The sequence below is a fragment of the Mustela putorius genome, unplaced genomic scaffold, assembly GCF_011764305.1.
Source record: "Mustela putorius furo isolate JIRA1106 unplaced genomic scaffold, ASM1176430v1.1 tig00000205_pilon_pilon_pilon, whole genome shotgun sequence".
In the NCBI taxonomy this organism is placed as follows: Eukaryota; Metazoa; Chordata; class Mammalia; order Carnivora; family Mustelidae; genus Mustela; species Mustela putorius.
The window spans coordinates 20,831-43,924 of NW_025421313.1; the positions used below are offsets into that span (position 1 = coordinate 20,831).

The 23,094-nt window shown below is 36.4% G+C and overlaps 1 pseudogene; it reads left to right on the plus strand.

The window, feature by feature from the left end:
• The window catches only part of LOC123386959, a 38,404-nt pseudogene extending 18,915 nt beyond the window's left edge, over positions 1-19,489 (plus strand).
• Positions 19,490-23,094: the final 3,605 nt, after the last annotated feature.

Consider the following 23,094-nt stretch of genomic DNA (forward strand, 5'->3'; position numbering starts at 1 on the left):
GTGCACAGTTTATATCAGAATTCACTCTCAGTTATGTACATCATATGAGTTTGGGCAAGTGTATAATGACATGTATCTACTACTGTAGTATCACAGAAAGTAGTTTCATTGTCCCCAAATCTTTTGTGTTTGGACTATTCATCCATCCCTTTTGCTAATTCCAACAAACAACTGTTTTTTGTTTTTTAATTGAAGAAGAGTTAACATAAAATGTTATATTAATTTTAGGTGTACCACAAAGTGATTTGGCAATTCTATACATTATGCTATGCTTACCATGATAAATACAGTCACCATCTGTCAGCATGCAAAGTTACTACAATTTTATTGACTATATTCTCTATGCTGTACTTTTTGTCCTCATCACTAATTTATTTTATAACCACAAGTTATCCCCTTCACCTATTTTGCTTTCTCATTTGTTTCCATCTCCATTTGTCTCCATTTTGTTCATGGAACCACCAGTTTGTTCCCTGTATTTATGATTCTGTCTCTGTTTTTTTGTTGATTTCTTGTTTTGTTTTGTTTTTTAGATTCCATATATATATCATGTGATATATTAAATAGGATCATTTTCTCAATTTCTCTTTCTGTTCCATTATTAGTGTATAGAAATGCAACCAATTTCTGTATATTAATTTTGTATCCTGCAACTTTACTGAATTCATTTATCAGTTCAAATAGTTTTTTTGTTGTATTCTTTAGGGTCTATAGTATCATGTGATTGGCAAATAATGAAAATCTTTCTTTTTCCTTACCACTTTGGATTCCTTTTTTTTTTTTCTTGTCTGATTCCTGCAGCTAGGACTTCCAGTAACATGTTGAATAACAGTGGTGGGAGTGGCAATCTTTTCTTATTTCTGGTCTTAGAGGAATCCTCAGTTTTTCACAATTGAATATGATGATAGCTGTGAGTTTTTCCACATATGACCTTCATTATGTTGAAATATATTCCTTCTGAACCCACTTTGTTGGGAGGTTTTATTATGAATGGATGTTGTATTTTTTCATATGATTTTTCTACATGTATTGAGATGATCATATAACCTTTCTCTTATTAATGTGATGTATCACATTGATTGTTTTGTAAATATTGAAGCACTCTTGCATCCCTGATAAATCCTACTTGACCATGATGAGTGATTTTTTAGTGTATTGTTGAATATTTTGTTGAGAATTTTTTCATTTAGCTTCATCAGGGATATTGGCCTGTAGTTCTCTCTCTCTCTTTCTTTTTCTTTTCTGTGTGTGTGTGTGTGTGTGTGTGTGTGTGTCTTTGTCTGGTTTTGGTATTGGAGTAATGCTGGAGTCAGGGAATGAATTTGGAAGTTTCCTTCCTCTTCTATTGTTTGGAATAGTTTGAGAGGAATAGGTAATACTCTTTTTTAAATATTTGATAGAATTCACCTGTAAAACCATCTGGCCCTGACTTTTATTTGTTGGTAATTATATTTGATTACTGATAACATTTCATTAATTGGTCTGTTCAAATTTTCTATTTCTTTCTGATTCAATTTTGAAAAATTATGTTTCTAAGAATTTATCTACTTCTTATAGGTTGTCCAGTTTGTTGGCATATACGTTTTCATAAAATTCTCTTATATTCATTTGTACTTCTGTGGTGTCTGTTGTTATTTCTCCTTCATTTCTATTTTCATGTATCTGGGTCTCCTTTCTCTCTTAATGAGTCTGGATAAGGTTTTTTTTAATTTTGTTTATAGTTTCAGAGAACCAGCTCCTGGTTTCATTGATCTTTTGCACTGTTTCTTTAGTCTCTATTTAATTTATTTATGTTCTAGTCTAGAACATTTTTTCTTGTTTCTTCAGGCAGGCTTGTATTGCTATTAAGTTTTCTCTTAGAATAGGTTTTGCTGCATCCCAAAGATTTCGGATTGCTCTGTTATCGATTTGTCTCCATGGTTTTAAAAATTTCCTCTTTGATTTTTTGGTTGACCCATTCATTGTTTTGGAGAATGTTGTTTAACCTCCATGTATTAGTGTTCCTCACAGATTGTTTCTTGTAATTCATTTCTGGTTTTTTACTGTTGTGGTCAGAAAAGATGCTTGATATAACTTCAAACTTCTTAAATTTATTGAGATTTGTCTTGTGGAGAATATTTATATGCACTTGAAAAGAATGTGTATTCTGCTGTTTCTGGGTGGAATGTTCTGTATATATCTGTTAGGTCCATCTGGTCCAATGCGTTATTCAAAGCCACTGTTTTCTCATTGACCTTCTGTGTGGATGATCTGTCCATTGGTGTAATTGGAGTGTTAAAATCACCTATTGTAATTGTATTACTGTCATTTTCTCCTTCTATGCCTGTTAATAACTGATTTATTTATAGGTATTCCTATGTTGGGGTGCATAGATATTGACAATTGTTATAGCCTCTTATTGGATTTTCCCATTACCATTATACAGTGCCTTTCTTTTTCCCTTTTTTTATTACAATCTTTGCTTTATTTTTATTTTTTTTTTAAGATTTTATTTGACAAAGATCACAAGCAGGCAGAGAGGCTGGCAGAGAGAGAGGAAGGGAAACGGACTCCCTGTTGAGCAGAGAGCCCATTGCAGGGCTGAATCCCAGGACCCTAAGATCATGACCTGAGCCGAAGGCAGAGGCTTTAACCTACTGAGCCACCCAGGCACCCCCACAATCTTTGCTTTAAAGTTTGTTTTGTTAGAGACAAGTATTACCACTTTGACTTTTTTTTTCTTTTCTATTTGTATAGTATATTTTTCAATCCTTTCACTTTTAGTCCGTTTTTGTCTTTTTTTTAAAGATTTTTTTTAAGATTTCATTTTTTTATTTGACAGACAGAAATCACAAGTAGGCAGAGAGGCAGGCAGAGAGAGAGGAGAAAACAGGATCCCCGAAGAGCAGAGAGCCCAATGTGGGGCTCGAACCCAGGACCACCAAGGTACCCCTTTTTTCTAAAGATTTTATTTATTTATTTGATAGAGCAAGCACAGTGAGAGAGGGAACAGAAGCAGGGGGAGTGGGAGAGGGAGAAGCAGACTCCCCGCTGAGCAGGGATCCTGATGCGGGGTTCAATTCCAGGACCCTGGGATCACGACCTGAGCTGAAGGCAGATGCTTAATGACTGAGCTACCCAGGTGCCCAAGTCTGTTTTTGTCTTTAAGTTTGTAGTAAATTTCTTGCAGGGAACATGTAGATGGATCTATTTCTTTCTTTTTTTTTTTTTAATTTATTCAGTCAGCCTATGTGTTTTGATTGGAGTACTTAGTCCATTTACATTTAAATTGGTTATTAATAAGCATGCATTTATTTCCATTTGGTTAATTGTTTTCTGGTTGCTTTTGTAGTTCATTTCTTGTCCTCTTGTTTTCTTCCCTTGTGATTTGTGTAGATTAAGTTCCAGTGTTATGTGTAGATTAAGTTAAAAATTTTGGGGGTAGGTATTTATTATAGGTTTTTGATTTGTAGTTACCATGAGGTTCATATATAGCATCTTAGGCATTTATCAGTCTATATTAAGTTAATGGTTGCTTGAGTTTGAACACATTCTAAAAACACTAAATTTTTACTCCCCTTCCATGTTTTATGTATATGATGTCATATTTTATCTCCTTTTTTAGTTTGCGTATCACCTGACTGATATTTGTAAATATAATTGATTTTATTACCTTCTTGTTTTAACCTTCATACTAACTTTATAAGTGATTAGTCTACTACCTTTACTGAATGTTTGTTATTATCGATTTTTTTTCTTTTTTCTTTTATAATTTTCTTACTTCTAGTTATGGCTTTTTCTTTACATTGAAAGCTTTTTCTTACATTTATTCCTTTCGCATTTCTTGTAAGGTTGATGTAGTGGTAATGAACCCCTTTAACTTTTTTTTCATCTGGGAAATACTGTGTCTCTCTTCCTATTCTGAATGATAATCTTGCCAGGTAGGATATTCTTGATTGCAGACTTTTTCCTTCCAACATTTTGAATATATCATACCACTATCTTCTGGCCTGAAATTCTTTTGCTGAAAATTAAAAAAAAAATTCTATCATTACTTTTTTTGTCATTTAAATTGTTATGCATTCTTGTGTAAACCTCTTTAGGTTTATCTTGTTAGGAACTCTGTGCTTGCTGGACCTGGATGTCTATTTCTGTCCCAAGATTAGAGAATTTTTCAGCTATTATTTCTTCAAGTATGTTATTGCTCTTCTCCTTCTGGGATCCCTAGAATGTAAATGTTATGCTTGATGATGTTGGTAAAGTACTTTAATCTATTGTAATTTTTTCTTTTCTTTTTTCTTCTCATTGTTCAACTTGGTTGGTTTCCATTACTTTGTCTTCCAGATTTTTGATCCATTACTCTGTATCCTTAAATCTGCTGTTGATTCCCTCTGGTGTATATTTTATTTCAGCTATTGAATTCTTTATATCTGGCTTGTTCTTTTTTATATTTTCTATCTTTTTGTTGAGGTTCTCTCTGAGTTCATCTACTCTTTTCTCAAGTCCTTTATCTTTATGACTGTTACTTTGAATTCTTTACCAGGCATATTGGTTTTCTGTGTTTTATTTAGTTCTTTTGCTGTAAATTTGTCTTGTTTTTTCCATTTGGGACATATTTATCTTCCTCCTCTTTTTGTATGACTCTCTGTATTTGCTTCTTTGTATTAAGGAAATTATCTACATCTCCTGGTCTTGGAAGTAGTGACCTTGTGTAGAAAAGATTCTTTGATTCTTTATGGTGCAATGCTCCTGGTTAACAGAATCAAGAATTCCAGGCGTGCTCTTCTATGTGGACTTCATACACCTTCTTGTGCCTACTGTAGGTGCAGTGGATGGGGTTTAGTTCCTGCTTTGTTGAGGAGCCTTCTGAGGCTGCTACAGGCTTATAGGTAGGTGGGGTCAACAATCAGGCTAGTTTTCTGGACTTAGCCTCTCTGCTACAGATGTGAGTACATGGAAAGGCAAGGCAATATTCCTGTGCAGCCAGCTTAAAGGCTTAGTTGCTGAAGCTGGTGTGTGGGGTTATCTTCCTATCTCTAAAGGACAAGAGTCACCTTGGAGTGGTGCAGGTCCCTGCTGGGGTGGCTTGCTGGTTTTGGTGGGGCAGCCATTTTGGGTGGACACTTGTTGAGGTGGGTGGTTCGGATATGATGGGTCTGCAGGGGAATACAGAGAAGGGCATGCAATGTTAGTAAGGTAGGTGGAGAATGTTAGTGCTGGCTTTGGCTAGTTTCCAGCTATCTAGGTGAGGAAGGAAAAGAGAAATGGTACCAACTAACACTTTTACTCTCAGAAAAATCTTCTGAAGACTACTGCCCCTCCAGAAGGTGATCTTAGATAAGAAAACAAATCACTTTTGGGGCGCCTGGGTGGCTCAGTGAGTTAAAGCCTCTGCCTTCGGCTCAGGTCATGATCTCAGGGTCCTGGGATCAAGCCCTGCATTGGGCTTTCTGCTCAGCAGGGAGCCTGTTTCTCTCTCACTCTCTGCCTGCCTCTCTGCCTACTTGTGATTGGTCTGTCAAATAAACAAATAAAATCTTAAAAAAAAAAAGAAGATAAATCATTTTCACATATACCCCAGGCACTTAAAAAAAATTAATTAATTAATTAATTAAAAAGGGGATGAAGGGCAAAGGACAAAGAATCTCAAACAGGCTCCCCACTGAACAAGGATCCTGACACAGATCTCAGTCTCACAACCTTGAGACCATGACCTGAACCAAAAATCTACTGAACCACTGAGGCTCTTCCCCTCTGACTAGGCACTTTTCAGTTGTGTGTTGTGTTTTGGGCTATATTATCTTTTATGTTGTTGTTTTTAAAAATATTTTTAACTTGGCGCACCTGGGTAGCTCAGTCCAGTAAGTATCAGACAGTAAGTGTCTGACTCTTGATCTCTAGTCATGTCATGATCTCATGGGTTATGGGATTGAGTCCTGCTTTGGGCTTCCTGCTCAGCAGGGAGTCTGCTTGGGGTTCTTTCTCTCCCCCTCCATCTTCTCCTTCTTCCACTGTTTCTCTCTCTTTCTCAAATAAACAAATAAATAAATAGTTTTAATTTTTTTAAAAAAAATTACTCTCTGTACCCAACATGGGGCTTAAATTCATGAATCTATCAAGAATCCCACACTCTTCTGACTGAGCCAGCAAGGATTACATTTTTTGTTGTCCTCTGGCTCTCCTAAATTTTAGTCTGCTGATTTTTAAAGTGCCCAGAGTTAAGTCCTGCTTATTTTCAAAGCTAGATGTTATGGTGAATTTTCTTCACAGTTTGAGTCCCTCATGCTTGTGTTGTCCATCTCATTTGTGGTTAGACTTGCCAGGCATTTTGTTCTTAACTGGGCCTCCATGACTTCTGTTTCCATGTGGCCTTCTCTCTGTGGAATATCTTTTCCACCAGTTTTTCCAATTATTTTCAGAGTTTTAGTTCTAGAGATGTAGCTCTTGGGTGTGTCCATGGGTCAAGGTGAACTCAGGATCCTCTTATACCACCATCTTTTAAAAAAGTTTTAATTTAAATTTCAGTTAGTTAACGTACAATGTACCATTAGTTTCAGATGTATAATACAGTGATTCAGCACTTCCATACAACAGTCAGTGCTCATCACAAGAAGTGTTCTTAATCCCTATCACCATTTCACTCATCCCCTCACCTACTTCCCCTCTGGTAACCATCAGTATTTCTCTATAGTTAGAGTCTGTTTCTTGGTTTGTTTCTTTTTCCCTTTGCTCATTTGTCTTGTTTCTTAAGTTTCACACATGAGGGATGCCTGGGTGGCTCAGTCGGTTTAAGTGTCTACCTTCAGCTCAGGTCACAATCCCAGGGTTCTGAAATCAAGTTCCACATTGGGCTCCTTGCTCAGCAGAAAGCCTACTTTCTCCCTCTGCCTACAGCTCCCCCTGCTTGTGCTCACTCTCTCTGACAAATAAATAAATAAAATTTTTAATTAAAAATTTCTACACATGAGTGATACTCTATGGTATTTGCTTTTCTCTAATTGACTTACTTTGCTTAACATAATACTCTTTCACTCCATCTATGTCATTGCAAATGGCAAGGTTTACTCTTTTTTTTTATGGTTGAATAACATTCCATTACACACACACACACACACACACACACACACACACCCACATCTTGTTTATCCATACATCATTCTGTGGACATTTGGGCTCTTTCCATCATTTGACTATTGTAGATAATGCTGCCATAAACATCAGGATGCATGTGTCCCTTCAAATTAATGTTCTTGTGTCCTTTGGGCAAATATCTAGCAGTGCAATTGCTGGATCTTAGAGTAGTTATATTTTCCACTTTTTGGGGAACCTCCATACTATTTTCTGAAGTGGCTGTACCAGTTTACATATCCACCAGCAGTGTAAGAGGGTTTCCCATTCTCCATATCCTTATCAACACTTATTTCTTGTGTTGATTTGAATCATTGTGACAGGTGTGGGTGATGTCTCATTGTAGTTTTGATTTGTATTTTCCTGATGCTGAGTGATGTTGAAAATATTTTCATGTGTCTGTTGGTCATCTGTATATCTTCTTAGAAAAAATGTTTATTCATGTCTTCTGCCCCTATTTTAAGTGGATTGTTTGGTTTTTGGGTGTTAAGTTTGAGAAGTTCTTTGTAGATTTTGCCTACTAATCCTTTATCAGATATGCTATTTGTAAATATCTTCTCTAACTCAGTAGGATGTCTTTAGTTTGTTGATTATTTCTTTTGCTGTGCAGAGATTTTTATCTTGATTAAGTCCCAATAGTTTATTTTTGCTTTTGTTTCCCCTGCCTCAGGAGACATATCTAGAAAGAAGTTGCTATGGCTGACCAAAGAGGTTATTGCCAGTCTTCTCTTCTAGGACTTTTTATGGTTTCAGGTTTTAGGTCTTTTATCCATTTTGAATTTATTTTTGTGTAAGGTGTGATAAAGTGGTCCAGTTTCATTCTTCTGCATGATGTTGTCCAGTTTTCCCAACACAATTTTTCCAATAGATATTCTTTACTGTTTTGTTGAAGATTAGTTGACCACATAGTTATAGGTTCATTTCTGGGTTTTCTATTCTGTTCCATTGATATATGTGCCAGTTCTGTGCTGTTTTGATTACAGCTTTGTAATATAACTCGAAGTCCACAATTGTGATGTGTCCAGCTTTGCTTTTCTTTTTCAAGTATTCTTTGGTTATTCAGGATCTTTTGTTACTCCACATAAACAATCTTTTTTTGTGTGTTTTTTGATGCCTGATTTGTGACCTAATGTGTGATCTATTCTGGAGAATATCTTATCTGCACTTGAAAGGCATGTGTATTGTGCTGTTTGAGGATGTAATGTCTGAATATATTTGTTAAGTCCATCTGGTCTAGTGTGTCATTCAAAGCCATTGTTTCCTTGGTGATCTTCTGCAGATGATCTGTCTGCAGATGAATTTCTACAGATTTTCTGTAGATGATCTGTCCATTGTTGTGAGTGAGGTGTTAAAGTCCCATATCATTAAGGCACCACTTAACATTATATTTTGAAAATCTAATTACAATATATCTTGGTGTTGACTTGCTTCTCTTGATTTTGATGGGAGTTTTCGGTGTCTGCTGGATCTGGATATTTGTTTTCTTCCCCAGATTATAGAAGTTTTCAGCTGTAATTTTCTCAAATTAATTTTCTGTCCCATTTTCTCTCTCTTCTTCCAGGATTCCTAAAATACAAATGTTATTATGATTGATGGCAGCCACTGAGTCCCTAAGTCTTTTCTCATGATCCATAATTCTTTCTCTCTTTTGTTCAGCTTTATTATTTTCCATTATCTTGTCTTATATGCCACTAATTCCTTCTTCCGCTTCTTCCAGTTTGCTGTTCATTGCATCAAGTCTGTTTCCAGTCTCGTTTATTGTGTTCTTCATCTCTGATTCTTTTTAACTTTTATCTCTGTGGTAAGGGTCTCATTGTGGTATTTTGTCTCTGTGGTAAGGGTCTTCTTTCTCAAGCCCAGTCAGTAACCTTATGCTGGTTGCTTTAAATTCTCTACCACACATTACCCATAACTGTTTCAATTAGATCTCTGGCCATCCCTTATCTTGTTCTTTCATTTGGGATAAATTCTTCCATCTTGGCGTTGTGTCAAGGAGAGATCATATAGTGTCAAGGTTCTGGTGCCTCAGGGAGTATCTCTGGTGTGTGTTGCATGCACTGTGCTGTTGTGTTCTGGCTGCTCTATCTTTCAGGCCAGTCATCTGAAGAAGCACTCTTTTCCTGCTGTGGGCAGTGTTTGGTCCCTGACTTGCATGTGGTAAGTTTTAATGTGGTATGTTCTTGTCTGCTTATAAAATGAAACCTGATACCACTTCCATGAGATCAGGGGACCCTATAGAACTCTCTGGTCAGTTGATGTGGTGGGGGCTGTGCTATGTGTGGTCTTCTGTGGGGAGGGCCCCACCATGCTGAAAGTGAAGCAAACTTTGCTGAGAAGGGCAGAGTCTCCAGAGCATAGGTGTGCGGGGCTTGGTGTAAGCAGGTTAGGCAGCCAATGTGGGTTCTGCCTTGCTTTCTGCAGGTGATTTCTGTTTATGCTGAGGGATGGAGGAAGGAAATGGCACTAGCTACTTCCTTTGTTCCTGTAGAGGGTCTCCTTGAATGCTTCCTTGAGTGGGAAAGTGTTCCAGGAAGAGGGAATAATTGTCCCACTGTGTGCCCCAGGCATTTTCAAATTACTCTTTCAATGTTATCTGCTGTAGGAATAGGGTAGCACCCTCTAGGCTGTATCCCAGCCAAGCCTGCTGACTTTTAAAATCCAAGCTTTAAGCCCTGCTGGTTTTCAAGAACTCACAAAATTCAGTCTTTCTTCTCACTTTCCCAGCCAATGCCTTTGGTGAATTTTTCTCCTTGAACTTCCCCTATGTGCTTGCTCTCCTCTCTTTCACCGGTCTCTGTTACCATGGGTCCCATCCCACCAGACACCCATAATTCATTTCTCCCTCAAACCACGTCTCTGACCTTCCTATCTTCTTCTTCAGTGTGCTCTCTTATGTCCCTTTAGTTGTATAGTGTGCTCTGTCAGTCTTCAGGTCAGTTTCTGGAGGTTTTTAAGATGATTTGTTAGATATCTAATTGTGTTCATGGAAGAGATGAACCTAGGGTCCTCCTACTCTGCAGCCATCTTTTGAATTTTTCCTACTCCATCATCTTACTGAACCTCTTGTGTTCAAGTTTTGATATGTATGAATTAGGGGGGCATACACATCTGTGTGAAGGTTTTTGCATGGAAATAAGTTTTCAGCTCCTCAGGATAAATATCAAGGAGAGATATTGCTGCATTATATAATTAAAGGATGTTTAGTTTTGTAAGAAATCTCAAACGGGCCTTCTAAAGATGGTGTGTACCATTCTGCATCCCAAACACCATGAATGAGCACTTGTGTTGCTTCATATCCTCACCAGCAATTGGCATTGTCAGTTTCCATCATGGCAATTTTAATATTCATGTGGTCATATTTTGTTTTTCTTTTTGTTTTAGTTTGCATTTCTTTGATGACTTATGACATTGAGTGTCTTTTCATAAACTTATTAGTCATTTGTGTGTATTTTTTGATAAGGTGTCTGTTATAGTCTTTGGCACATTTTAAATCAGGTGTTTTATGTTCTTATTGGGTGTTAAGGGTTCTTTGTATATTCCAAATAGCAGTCCTTTATCAAAAATGTCTTTGGAGATATTTTCTCCCAGTATGGCTTGTCTTTTTATTCTTTTGATGGTATCTTACAGAAAATAATTTTAATTTTAATAAAGTTCAACTTACTGATTCTTGTTCCCTGTTTCTTGCCTTTGGTATTGTATCTAAAAATTCATTGTCAAGCACAGGTGATCTAGGTTCCCTCCTGTTATCTTATAAGAGTTTTATAATTTTGTGTTTTTTACATTTAGATCTGTTTTGCATCAATTAAATTTTTTTACATACATACATGAAATACATTAAGATCAGTGTCAAGAGACATTTTTATTTTTTATTTTTTTTCACGTGGATGTCCAGTTGTTCCTGCACCATTTTTTGAAAAGATTAACTTTGGTCCATTGTTTCTTTGTCAAAGATCAACTGATGATGTTTATGTGGGTCTATTTTTGAGCTTTCTATTCTGCTCTGTCTGTTAATTTGGCAGTACCACATTGTCTTCATTATTGTTGCTTTATAGCAACTCTTGGAGTTCAGTAATGTCAGTCCTCTGAATTTGTTCTATTCCTTCAATACCGTGTAGGTTGTTCTGGTTTTTTTGTCCACCCATATAGACTTCAGAGTCAATTTGTCAGTATCTTAAAAACATTTTCTGGGGATTTTGTTGGAATTGCATCAAATCTATAGATAAAATTGGGCAGAACTGACATCTTGACAACACTGAGTCTTCTAACTATGAGCATGCACTGTCTGTTCATTTATTTGTTTTTTCTTTGATTTCTTTCATCAGAATTTTGTAGTTTTTCTCATACGGATCTTGTACATATTTTGTGATATATGTCAGCATATATTTCATTCTAAGAGTTTTTTAGTAAATTCTTTCAGATTTTTTATGTAAAAGATCATGCCATTTCCAAACGGTTTCATTTGTTCCTTTCTAATCTGTATATTTCTTTGTGTTTTACCTTTTGTTGTCATATTGCATTAGATAGGACTTCCATTAGGTGAATTAAAAGAATTAAAGAATGGGAGCATCCTTGTCTTTTTCTGATTTAAGTGGGAAATCTTTGAGTTCCTTTCCACTATATATGCTGCTGCAGTAGATTTTTTTTGTAGATATTCTTTGTTAAATTGAGGAAGTTCCCCTCTATTTTTAATTGGCTGAATACTTTGATCATGAATGAGTATTGGAATTTTGTCAAAAACTCTTCCTGCATCTATTGATATCATCATGTGATTTCTCTTCTATAGTCTTTTGATGTGATGTGTTATATTAATTTATTTTATTTTATTATTTTTAAAAAGATTTTATTTATTTATTTGATAGACTGAGATCACAAATAGGCAGAGAGGCAGGCAGAGAGAGAGAGGGGAAAGCAGGCTCTCTGCAAAGCAGAGAGCCCAGTGCAGGGCTCGATCCCAGGACCCTGGGATCATGACCTGAGCTAAAGGCAGAGGCTTTAACCCACTGAGCCACCCAGGTGCCCCTTAATTTATTTTTAAATGTTAAGTAACTTTCAAAGGTAGATTCAGCTTTGTGTACTGGGAATAAATCCTATGTGGTTGTGGCATGTAATTCTCTTTATACATTGTTGGATTCAATTTGGTGATATTTTGTTGAGATTTTTGAACTTATGGTTATAGGAAATATATGTATTTTTTTTTCTTGTAATATCTTTGTCTGGTTTTGATATTAAGTTAATATTGGCCTTATAGAATGAATTTGAGAGTATTCCTTTTACTCTTTTCTTTTCAGAGAGATGTAGATAATTGACAAAATTTCTTCCTTAAATATTTGCTAGAATTAACCAGTGAAACAGTCTGGGTCAGGTGCTTATGTGTGTGTGTTTGTATGTGTTCAAATTGATTAATTATTGATTCAATTGCTTTAATAGATAAAAAGCCTATTCAGATTGTGTATTTCTTCTTGAGTGAGTTTGGCAGATTGATTCTTTAATCATTGGTCCATTTAACCTAGCTTATTAACTCTGTAGGCATAGACATATTTATAGGATTCTTTTATTTTTATTTATTTATTTATTTATTTTTATTTCTTTTCAGCGTAACAGTATTTATTGTTTTTGCACCACACCCAGTGCTCCAGATTGTTTTTCAGAGTCCATAATCTCTCATGGTTCACCTCCCCTTCCAATTTCCCTCAACTCCGTTCTCCTCTCCATCTCCCCATGTCCTCCATGCTATTTGTTATGCTCCACAAATAAGTGAAACCATGTAATAATTGACTCTCGCTGCTTGACTTATTTCACTCAGCATAATCTCTTCCAGTCCCATCCATGTTGCCACAAAAGTTAGGTATTCATCCTTTCTGATGGAGGCATAATACTCCATAGTGTATGTGGACCACATCTTCTTTATCCATTCATCCATTGAAGGGCATCTTGGTTCTTTCCACAGTTTGGCAACTGTTCCACCCACCTATCTTAATACACTCAAAATAAATTGTTTTTCTAGGTCTGCTGTAACCAACATCCACAAAAGAGTGGTTAACAAGAGTCATTTATTTTCCTTTAGCTTTATTGAGATTCAGTTGACACCCAGCACTGTATAATTTAAGGTCTAAAGCATAATGACTTGATGTACATATAGTGTAAAAATCATCACAATAAGTCTAGTTAACATCCGTCAACTCGTTTAGTTACAAAAATATGTTTTTTTCCCTGTAATGAGAACATTTAAGATTTACTTTCTTATCAACTTTGAAGTATTCCATACAGCAGTATTAACTATAGTCATTATGTTATGTAATGTCCCCAGTACTTATTTATAACTAGAAGTTTATCCCTTTGACCACCTTCATCCAGTTCCCCCACTCCCTTCCCCACATCTCTGATAATCACAAATCTGATATCTTTTTCTGTAAGTGTGGTTTCAGTTTTTAATATTTTAAATTTCATGTATAAGTGAGATCATAATATTTGTTTTTCTCTGACTTGTGTCATTCAGTATAGCGTTCCCCAATGTCCACCCATCTTGTAGTAAATGACAGAATTTATTTCTTTTTTATGGTTGAACAGTATTCAGTTGTATACACAATCATATCTTATTTACCCATTCATATGCAGATGGACAGTTAGGTTGTTTCCTTGTTTTGGCTATTGTATATAATGCTGCAATGAACATGGGGTGCAGATATCTTTCATATACTGATCTTATTTCTTTTAGATAAGTACTCAAATGAGAAATTGGTAGGACATGATAGTTGTATTCTTAATTTTTTGACATCCACACTGGTTTCCGCTGATCTTACCAATTTGAATTCCCACCAACATTTCATGAGATTTATTCCACATCCTCCCAGGATTATTATTATTGTTATCTCTTGTCTCTATAATGATAGTCATTTTGGCAGGTGTGTGAGGTGGCAATCTCTTGGTATTTTTATTTGCATTTTGCTGATGATTAGTGATGTTTATATATTTATTGATGTTTATCCACTTTGGATATTAGCCCTTTATCTGATATATCATTTGCAATTTTTCCCCCATTTTTTAAGTTGCCTTTTCATTTTGTTGATCATTTCCCATACTGTGCAGAAGATTTTTAGACTGGTGAAATTCTCCATGTTTTCATTTGTTTGTTCTGTTTGTTTATTTTATTGCTTGTGTTTCAGGTGTCATATTAAAAAGAGATCATTCTTAAGACTTATGTCAAAGAGATTTTTCCCTGTATTTTCCTCCATAAGTTTTTATGGTTTCAGGTCTTATTTTAAATCATTCGTTCATTTTGAGTAATTTTGTGAATGGTGTAAAATAGGGGTCTAGTTTTATTTTGTTTTACATGTGAATATTCAGTTTTCTCAGTACCATTTATTGAGGAAATTGTCTTTTCTCTACTGAGTAATGTTAGCTTCCTTATCTAAGTAACTAAGTATCTAAATAAGTAACTAATACTTTAAGTATTAGTTAACCATATTCACATGGCTTTATTTCTGTGTTCTTGATTCTGTTCCATTGATATATGTGTCTGTTTTTATGTCAGTACCATACTGTTTTGATTACTATAGCTTTATAATGCCATTTGAAATCAGGAAGTGTGATGCCTATAGCTGCATTCTTCTCTTTCATGACTACTCTAGCTATTTGGGAGATTTTTGTGCTTCATACAAATTTTAGAATTTTCTTTTTTCCCACTTAAAAATGCCACTGGAGTCTTGATATAGATTGTATTGAATCTATAGATGGCTTTGGATAGAATGGACATTTTAACAATATTAATTATTTTTTTAATATGGTTACTTTTTAAAGATGATTGATTGATTGATTGATTGAGAGAGCATGAGAGGGAAGGGCTGAGGGAGAGGGAGACTAAGAGTATCTCAATCTTACTTCACACTAACTGTAGAGCCCAACACAGAGCTCGATCTGAACCAAAACCAGGAGTTAAAACACTTAATTGAGTGCACCACCCAGGTGCCCCAATAATATTAATTCTAATCCATGAACCAGGGTATCTTTACATTTATTAGTCTCATCTTCAATTTTGTAGATTTTAGTAGAGATCTCTCCATTCCTTGGTTAAACTTATTCCTAAATAGTTTACTGTTTTTGATGTTATTGAAAATGAGATACTTTTAAAAATTTCATTTTCAGATAATTCATTATAGAAATAGTACTAATTTTTGTATATTAATGTTGTATCCCGCAGCTTTACTGAATCCATTGATTAGATTTTTAAAAAAGAATCACCTACTTATTTATTTGATAGAGAGAGAAATCAGAAATAGGCAGAGAGCCAGGTAGAGAGAGAGAGAAGGGGAAGCAGGCTCCCTGCTGGGCAAAGAGCTCAATGCGGGCCTCGATTCCAGGACCCTGAGACTATGACCTGAGCCAAAGGCAGAGGCTTAACCCACTGAGCCACCGAGGTGCAGGCTGTAAATGTTGTTGTAACTGTTTTTTGGTTGAGTCTTTTGGATTTTCTATCTATAAAATCAAGTCAATTGTAAAAGTCATATTTACTTCTCCTTTCCAATTCTGAGGACTTTTATTTCTTTTTGTTTCCTGCTGGCTCTGGCCAGGATTTCCCAGACTATGTTGAATAGGAGTGCAGGGAATGGGTACTCTTGTTTTGTTCCTGACCATAGAGAAAAAACTTTCAACCTTTCACCATTGACCAAGATGTTAGCTCTGTGCTCACCATATATTGTTTTTATTATGTTGTGGGTACATTCCTTCTATGCTTAATTGTTAAAAGTTTTAATAATGAATGGATGTTGAGTTTTATTAAATGTCTATTCCGCTTCTATTAAGAGGATCAAATGTATTTTCTTCCTGTTCTTTCTTTTTAGATTTATTTTTTTAAAATTTCTTTTTTTTAATTTAAATTTCTTTTTTAAATTCTTTTCAAAATTTCTAGAATACACTCTTTATGCACACCCACCCAATGCTCCATGCAATACGTGCTCTCCATAATACCACCACTGGATCAAATGAATTTTATCTTTCATTTTATTACTGTTACTTATTACATTCATTGATTTCATATGTGGAAACCATCTTGGAATCTTAGGGATAAATTCCCACTTGACATAATTAATCTTTTACATGTGCTGCCCAATTCTGTTTACTATTATTTTGTTGAAAATTTTTGCCTCTATATTCATGAGGAACATGGACCTCCGGTTTTCTTGTAGTGTCTGGTTTGTTAACATCAGGGTAATGTTAGTTTCAAAAATGACTTTGAGAGTATTCCTTTCTCTGAATTTTTTGGGGAAAGTTTGAGGCGGCTTACTATTAATTCTTTAAGTGTTGATGAAATTCACCATTGAAGCCATCTGTTCCTGACTCTTTCTTTGTGGGGAAATTTTTGATTATTGGTTCAATCTCCTTCTAGTAGTTGTTCTGCTCACATTATTTCTTCTTTGTTCAGTTTTTGGTAAGTTGTATGTTTCTAAGAATTTTTCCGTTTCTTCTGGGTTGTCCAGTTTGTTGGTTATAGTTGTTGTTCTTCCTTTTTTTCTTTTTTTTTGAATTTTTAAATTTAAATTCTGGTTAGTTAACAATAGTGTAATATAGGTTTAAGGAGTAGAATTCAGTGATTCATCACTTACATCAACACCCAGTGCTCATCAAAATAAGGACCCTCCTTAACACTCATCACCAATTTAGCCCATACTCACCCACCACCCTCCATCAAACCCTTAGTTTGTTTTCTATAGTTAAGAATCTCTTGTGATTTGCATCCCTTTCTCTTTTTCCCCCTCCCCTTATGTTCATCTATATTGTTTTGTAAATTCCACATGTGAGTGAGATCATACAGTACTTGTCTTTCTGTGACTGACTTATTTCACTTAGCATGATACACTCTAGGCTCCATCCACATCATTGCAAATGATAAGATTTCATTCTTTTTGATGGCTGAGCAATAGTCCATTGTGTGTGTGTGTGTGTGTGTGTGTGGTGTGTACGTATATATGTATACCCCACATCTTTATCCATTCATCAGTCACTGTATATATTTGGGCTCTTCCATAGGGGTTTGGCAATGTTGATAATGTTGTTATGAACATCAGAGTGCATGTGCCCCCTTCAAATCCGTATTTTTTTTTTTTTTAGTGTCTCCAAAGCATAGAGCTAAGGGCCATCTAACATTCTTTTATTTTTTTAAAATATTTTATTTGTTTATTTATCAGGAAGCACAAACAGTGGGAGGATCAGGCAGAAGGAAAAGCAGGCTCCCTATGAGCAAGGAGCCCAATGTGGAACACGGTTCTGAGATCATGACCCAAGCAAAGGCAGATGCTTAACTGACTGAACCTGTCCCCAAATCTGTATTTTTATATCTTTTGAGTAAATGCCTAGAAGTACAATTGTTGGGTTGTAAGGTAGTTTTATTTTTAAACTTTTGAGGAATCTCCATACTACTTTCCAGAGTGACTACACCAGTTTACATTCCTATCAACAGCATAAGAGGGCTTACCTTTCTCCACATCCTTGCCAACATCTGGTGATTCCTGTGCTTTTTAGCCATTCTGGACAGGTGTGGGGTGCTCTCATCATGGTTTTGATTTGTAGTTTCCCTGAAGGTGGGAAATACTGAACATCTATATCATGAGTCTATTGGTGATCTGGATGTCTTCTTTGGAAAAATGTCTATTCATGTCTTCTGCCCATTTTTTAACTGGGTTATTTGTATTTGGGTATTGAGTTTGATATGTTCTTTATAGATTTTGGATACCAAACTCTTTATCAGATGTCATTTTCAAATCTCTCTCCCATTCTGAACATTGACTTTTAGGTTTTTTTGACTGTTTCCTCACTCTTCAGAAGGTTTTTAACTAGATGAAGTGCCAATGGTTAATTTTTGTCTTTGTTTCCCTCACCTCTGGAGACATGTCTAGCAAGAAGTTCCTGCAGCTGAGGTCAAATAAATTGCTTCATTTTTTCCTTTCTAGGATTTTGGTGGTTTCTTTTCTCACATTGAGGTCTTTCATCTATTTTGAGTTTATCTTTGTGTATGGTTGTAAGAGAATGGTCCAGTTTTCATTCATCTAGTGTGTGGCCATCCAATTTTCCCAGCACTGTTTGTTGAAGAGACCATCTTTCTCCATTTGCATGCTCTTTCCTGTTTTGTTGAAGATTAGTTGACCATAAAGAAGATGAGGTCAATTCTGGGGTCTCCATTCTGTTCCATGAATCTATGCGTCTATGTTTTTGTGTGAGTATCTTACTGTCTTCTTGTTGACTACAACTTTGTATATATATATTGAGGTCTAGAATTGTGATGCTTTCAAGTTTTCTTTTCAGGATTTGCTTTGGCTATTCGGCCTCTTTTCTGGTTCCATGCAAATTTTAGAATTGTTTGTTTTAGCTCTCTGAAGAATGCTGGTGTTATTTTGATAGGGGGTTGCTTTAATATGTAGATTGCTTTGGGTAGTATAGACATTGTAGCAATGTTTATTCTTCCAGTACTATATATGGACTTTTTCCCCCATTTCTTTGTGTCCTCTTCAATTTCTTTTGAAGTATTCTATAGTTTTCAGATCTTTTACCTCTTCGATTAGGATTATTCCTAGGTATCTCATTGTTTTTGGTGCAATTTATGTTGCAATGGGATCAATTACATGGGATTCATGCCTTTTTCTTTTCGTGCTACTTCGTTATTAGTATATAGAAATGCATCAGACTTGTGTACACTGATTTTGTGTACAAGTGACTTTACTAAATTTGTGTATCAAGTCTAGCAATAATTTTTGTGGAGTCTTTTGTATATAGCTTCTTAAATTTATCAGGAATTTATTACCATGCTGACATATACAGATCTACAGATTTAGGCATAATATTACATAGTATACATTACAGTAATTTATTTAGGTTCTTACCAACATGATAAACTTTGGATGACCTTTCCTTTTTTATTATTATAAGTAATATGAAAAAATATATTTATATATATAAATTTATTATGTGTGGATTTTTCTTTTGAGATGGAAACCTATAAACATAATGACTGAAGTCCTCCGGGGACGGCATTTTCCCAGAGGTTGGTGTAGGTATGGGCCACAGGTCCTGAATTTGAGGCCTTTATTTTGTTGCATTTTGCACTCCACCTCCCATAGGACATAAGTGACCTCAGAGTGAGTCAATTGGCAAAATTCTTTTGGAATGCTGGTAGAACTTACGCGCGCACTGTCAGCCGGTGGCCCCGCTGGGGGGGGGGCCCTGGCGTTACGAACGGCCGGTGGGGAAGAACTGGATGGTGCCAGAAGGCTGGATTGCCAACAGTAAAACAGAGGAAAAAAACCTAGATTATCCTGGCCGGCAGTGCCCTTGTACCTGGCTGCGTTCGGGGTTTTTCAAAACACCAGAGGAGTTGGGCGAAAGGCAAACTTGAGAGATTCAAACCCATCACCGGCGTTGGCCGCAAAAAAATGGCAAAAGGGGACACCGGGGGGACGCAGTGTGGGTAAGTGTCGACCTTTGTGCACATCAGGTCATTGATCCAAGGGTCCTGGGACTGAGCCTTGCATTGGGCTCCGGGCTCAGCATGGATCCTGCTTCTTCTTCTCTCCCAGAAAAAAAAACTCCCCCCTGCTTGTATTTCTTTAGCTGCTTATGTCATATAAATTAAACAAAAACAAACAAAAACAAACAAACTTCATAAGTTCTTTGAAGTCAAAGTGTAGTTGCTGTGTGTCTTAGCATAGTATACAAAATTGTCCCTGATCAGCTTTAGATCATTGCTTCTTTCTGCCTTCTGCCTTTTCTTTCTTTCCTTCACTCCATTCTGAGTCATATTTAGTAAGCTTTTAGTTCTAAGAATGTGACCTATTTACCCTTCCTTCCTTTGCTTACCACTTTCTTTTTGCCTAGTATGCAAATTATTCACCCATCATCATAGTCTATCTAGGAAATTCCTCCTTATTTTTTCAAGTAATTTCACAGCTTTTCCATTTAAAAATAAGGACAAAAATGATACCTAAATCTTGGGTTTTGTTTTGAATTCTACTATGAGACATCCCATTTTAAGTCATTATTTCAGCCAAATATTATTGTGTAGAAATGAAACAGACTTGTTGCATTTTTTTCCCTTAATTTTCTTTCTGACAACACATTTTATAACATAAGCATATATTAGTGATTAAAAAAAAAAACCACAATCATTTTAACAATATAGTATATGGCAAGATATCTTTACTCAGTGAATGTAGAAACTGAGGTCAAATGGATTGATTGAGACCAAGATGTGTGATGTTGGTTACATCCCTCTAATCAACTGGATTGTTGGGTAGAACTCATTTGATTGCCTAAACATTTCATTATGCACTCCATGCACCCACCACTCAGTCTCAATAGTAATTAACATTTTGATAATTGAGATGTGATTTATATTTACCACACCAAACCACCCTTGTGCTAAACCATTTCGTGCACTGCTAGTCAAACAACCTGTTCATACTTTCCTTCTAGTCATTTTCTGGAAATGATGGCAAAGCTTGTCATTTTTGTAGCTTACAAAATAATTTGATTTTTTTTCCCTTCCTTTTGGATGGGTATCTTCAGTTTTTTCTGGATATGTGGTCTTCACTCTTTGCTGTTCTTTGTCTTCATCTTGTCTGTTCAGGCTGCTGGTAAACAAAAAAACACCATGGTCTGGGTGACTCAAAAACAACAAACATGACTCACAGTTCTGGAGGCTGGAGGCCCAATATCAAGGTGCCTGTAGATCATTTTCCTTCCTGGCTTTCAAATAGTCCACCTTATTGTTGTGTCTTCACATGACAATAGTGGCAAGGGAACTCTTTGGGGTCTGTTTTAATCAGGGCACTAATTCCATCATGAAAGACTCCACCCTGATGATGTAATTACTTTCTTAAAGGTCTGCACTCTTACCATCACAATGAAGGTTAAGGATTTCAACATATGATTTCAATATGACACAACATTTGGCTTGTAATAGCTAATAATCTTGCACATTAATTAAGGGACTATCTGATGAAATTATTCTCAGCTGGAAAAATAAAGTTCTTACTAAGAAAGCCCGTTGTCCTGTTTTTGTTGTTTTGTTTGTTTGTTTGTTTATTTGTTGTTGTTTTTTTTTTTAAATTCATCCATCTTGGGATTTATTCCCTCTTTGTCTTGCATATTCAGGGTTTTTTTTTTTTTTTTTTTTGTTACATTACGAGTTCATCCTCTGACTGCCAAGATGGAAGCCAGTTATGTAGATAAATACTTCTGTTTTCTTTTGACTACCTGCTGGTGCTAACTTTCTATGTTTCTATTTTTTCTGATTCTGAAAACATCTTCTGGACTTATGAACATGTTATGTTTAAGAATTCCTTCAGGGGAGGAATGTGACTGCATGAAATGTTGTTAAAGTCAAGGTTTTGTTGAAGGCCTAGCATAAGTGGCTTTCTGTGTACTGTATACCCACCTCTGAGCTTCTGTGCTAGAGGGATGCAGCTCTCTCCTAAAACCCTCATGTTCTGTTGGGTGAGAGAATATATTCAATTTGACCCAAATGCAGCACAAGACAAATTTCTTAGTCCCACTGAGTGTAATAAAAATCTAGAGCTCGAAAACTAAACTGATAGAGTCCCCTACCAGTGGCAGAAGGAAGGGTTGATACGGATAGAAGCGGCCACAGAAGAGGGATGGCCCTATAAGGCTTAATTCATGTCTCTTCCCACTAAACACTTGCTTCTTTCAACTTAATAAGAAACCATAGGATTCGTTTTTCGGAAACCTGATTTCTAGTCTGCAAAAGACACACATAATAGTTACAGCTGCAGTGCTTGCCATTACTTCAGTTTAATGTGAGAATCCAATAAGGCAACTCTTTGGCAATGTTGTTGGAATATATCAGTGAAGGATAATTTGGGATGTATTTCCTGGTAGGTGTGGGGGTAGGGTAAAGAGCATGCAGGGCAGAGGTATATGTATAAGAAGGGAGAAGAATGTCTAAGATGGAATGAAGAAATATGTAAGAAATCTGAAGCCGTTTTGCCTTTTTCTGTCTGTTCCGCCCATCCAAGGAGGAGCAGCCACTGTGACTATTTATGTTGTCTCATCTTATGGGTTCAGAGACATAGAGTCATTGCTTTCCTCGAGATATATATCCAAGAGGCTGGGTCCTGACCTTGAAGGAGAAGGAGGATGCAGCTTTTTAAAAAAAAAAAATTTTATAAAGATTTAATTTATTGAGAGAAAGAAGGAGGAGAGGAGAGAAAGAAAGAGAAGCGATAGAGAGAAACCAGTTTGAGTGGGGGGGCAGAGCGAGAGGAGAAGCATAATCTCCACTGAGCCTGACATGGGGCTTGAGTCACAGGACACGGGACAACAATCTGAGTCCAAAAGGCAGATACTTCACCAACTGAGCCAACCCAAGTTGCCATAAGGCTGCACTTTTTTAGATGAGATGAGATTCCTGTGGTGTTTTGGTTTGTTTTTGGGGGGGGGTGGGGGGGGGGGGTGTGCTAAGATTAGCTTTGGCAGTGTTCAAAGAAAGGATGAACAATGAGGTGCCTCATTTCCTTGCTTCTTCTCGCAGGTTGATGAATTCTGGCCGTTACATCAGGGTTGTTGTCCAGCTTTGTCATCAGTGATCAGGCATCTAACCAGAAGCTCACACACCTTTACCTCTACGGGGCAATCTCTCTTGGATAAGACACGGGGGGGTAGACTAGCTCTGTTACGGGCCTCTTGCCACCCAACTGTAAGCTTCAGATATTGGAGTAAGTCCGCTCGCTAATTATAGTGATGGGGATGCATAAATGGCTAAGTGTGGGGGAAATGGCTTGGTGGGAATGATTTTATATCTGAGAAGTTGATGGTGGACCATCTCCAAGATTGGGCTGTTTTGCAGGGATCATGGGGACTGGGAGAGTAGGAGTTCTATTTCTTGGTGGTATAAAAGGTAAAAACTGGACTCTTCATCACAAAAGAATGGGGGCAATATGGCACTTGTGTTTAAGGGAAATTTGGGAGAGAGCCATAGAA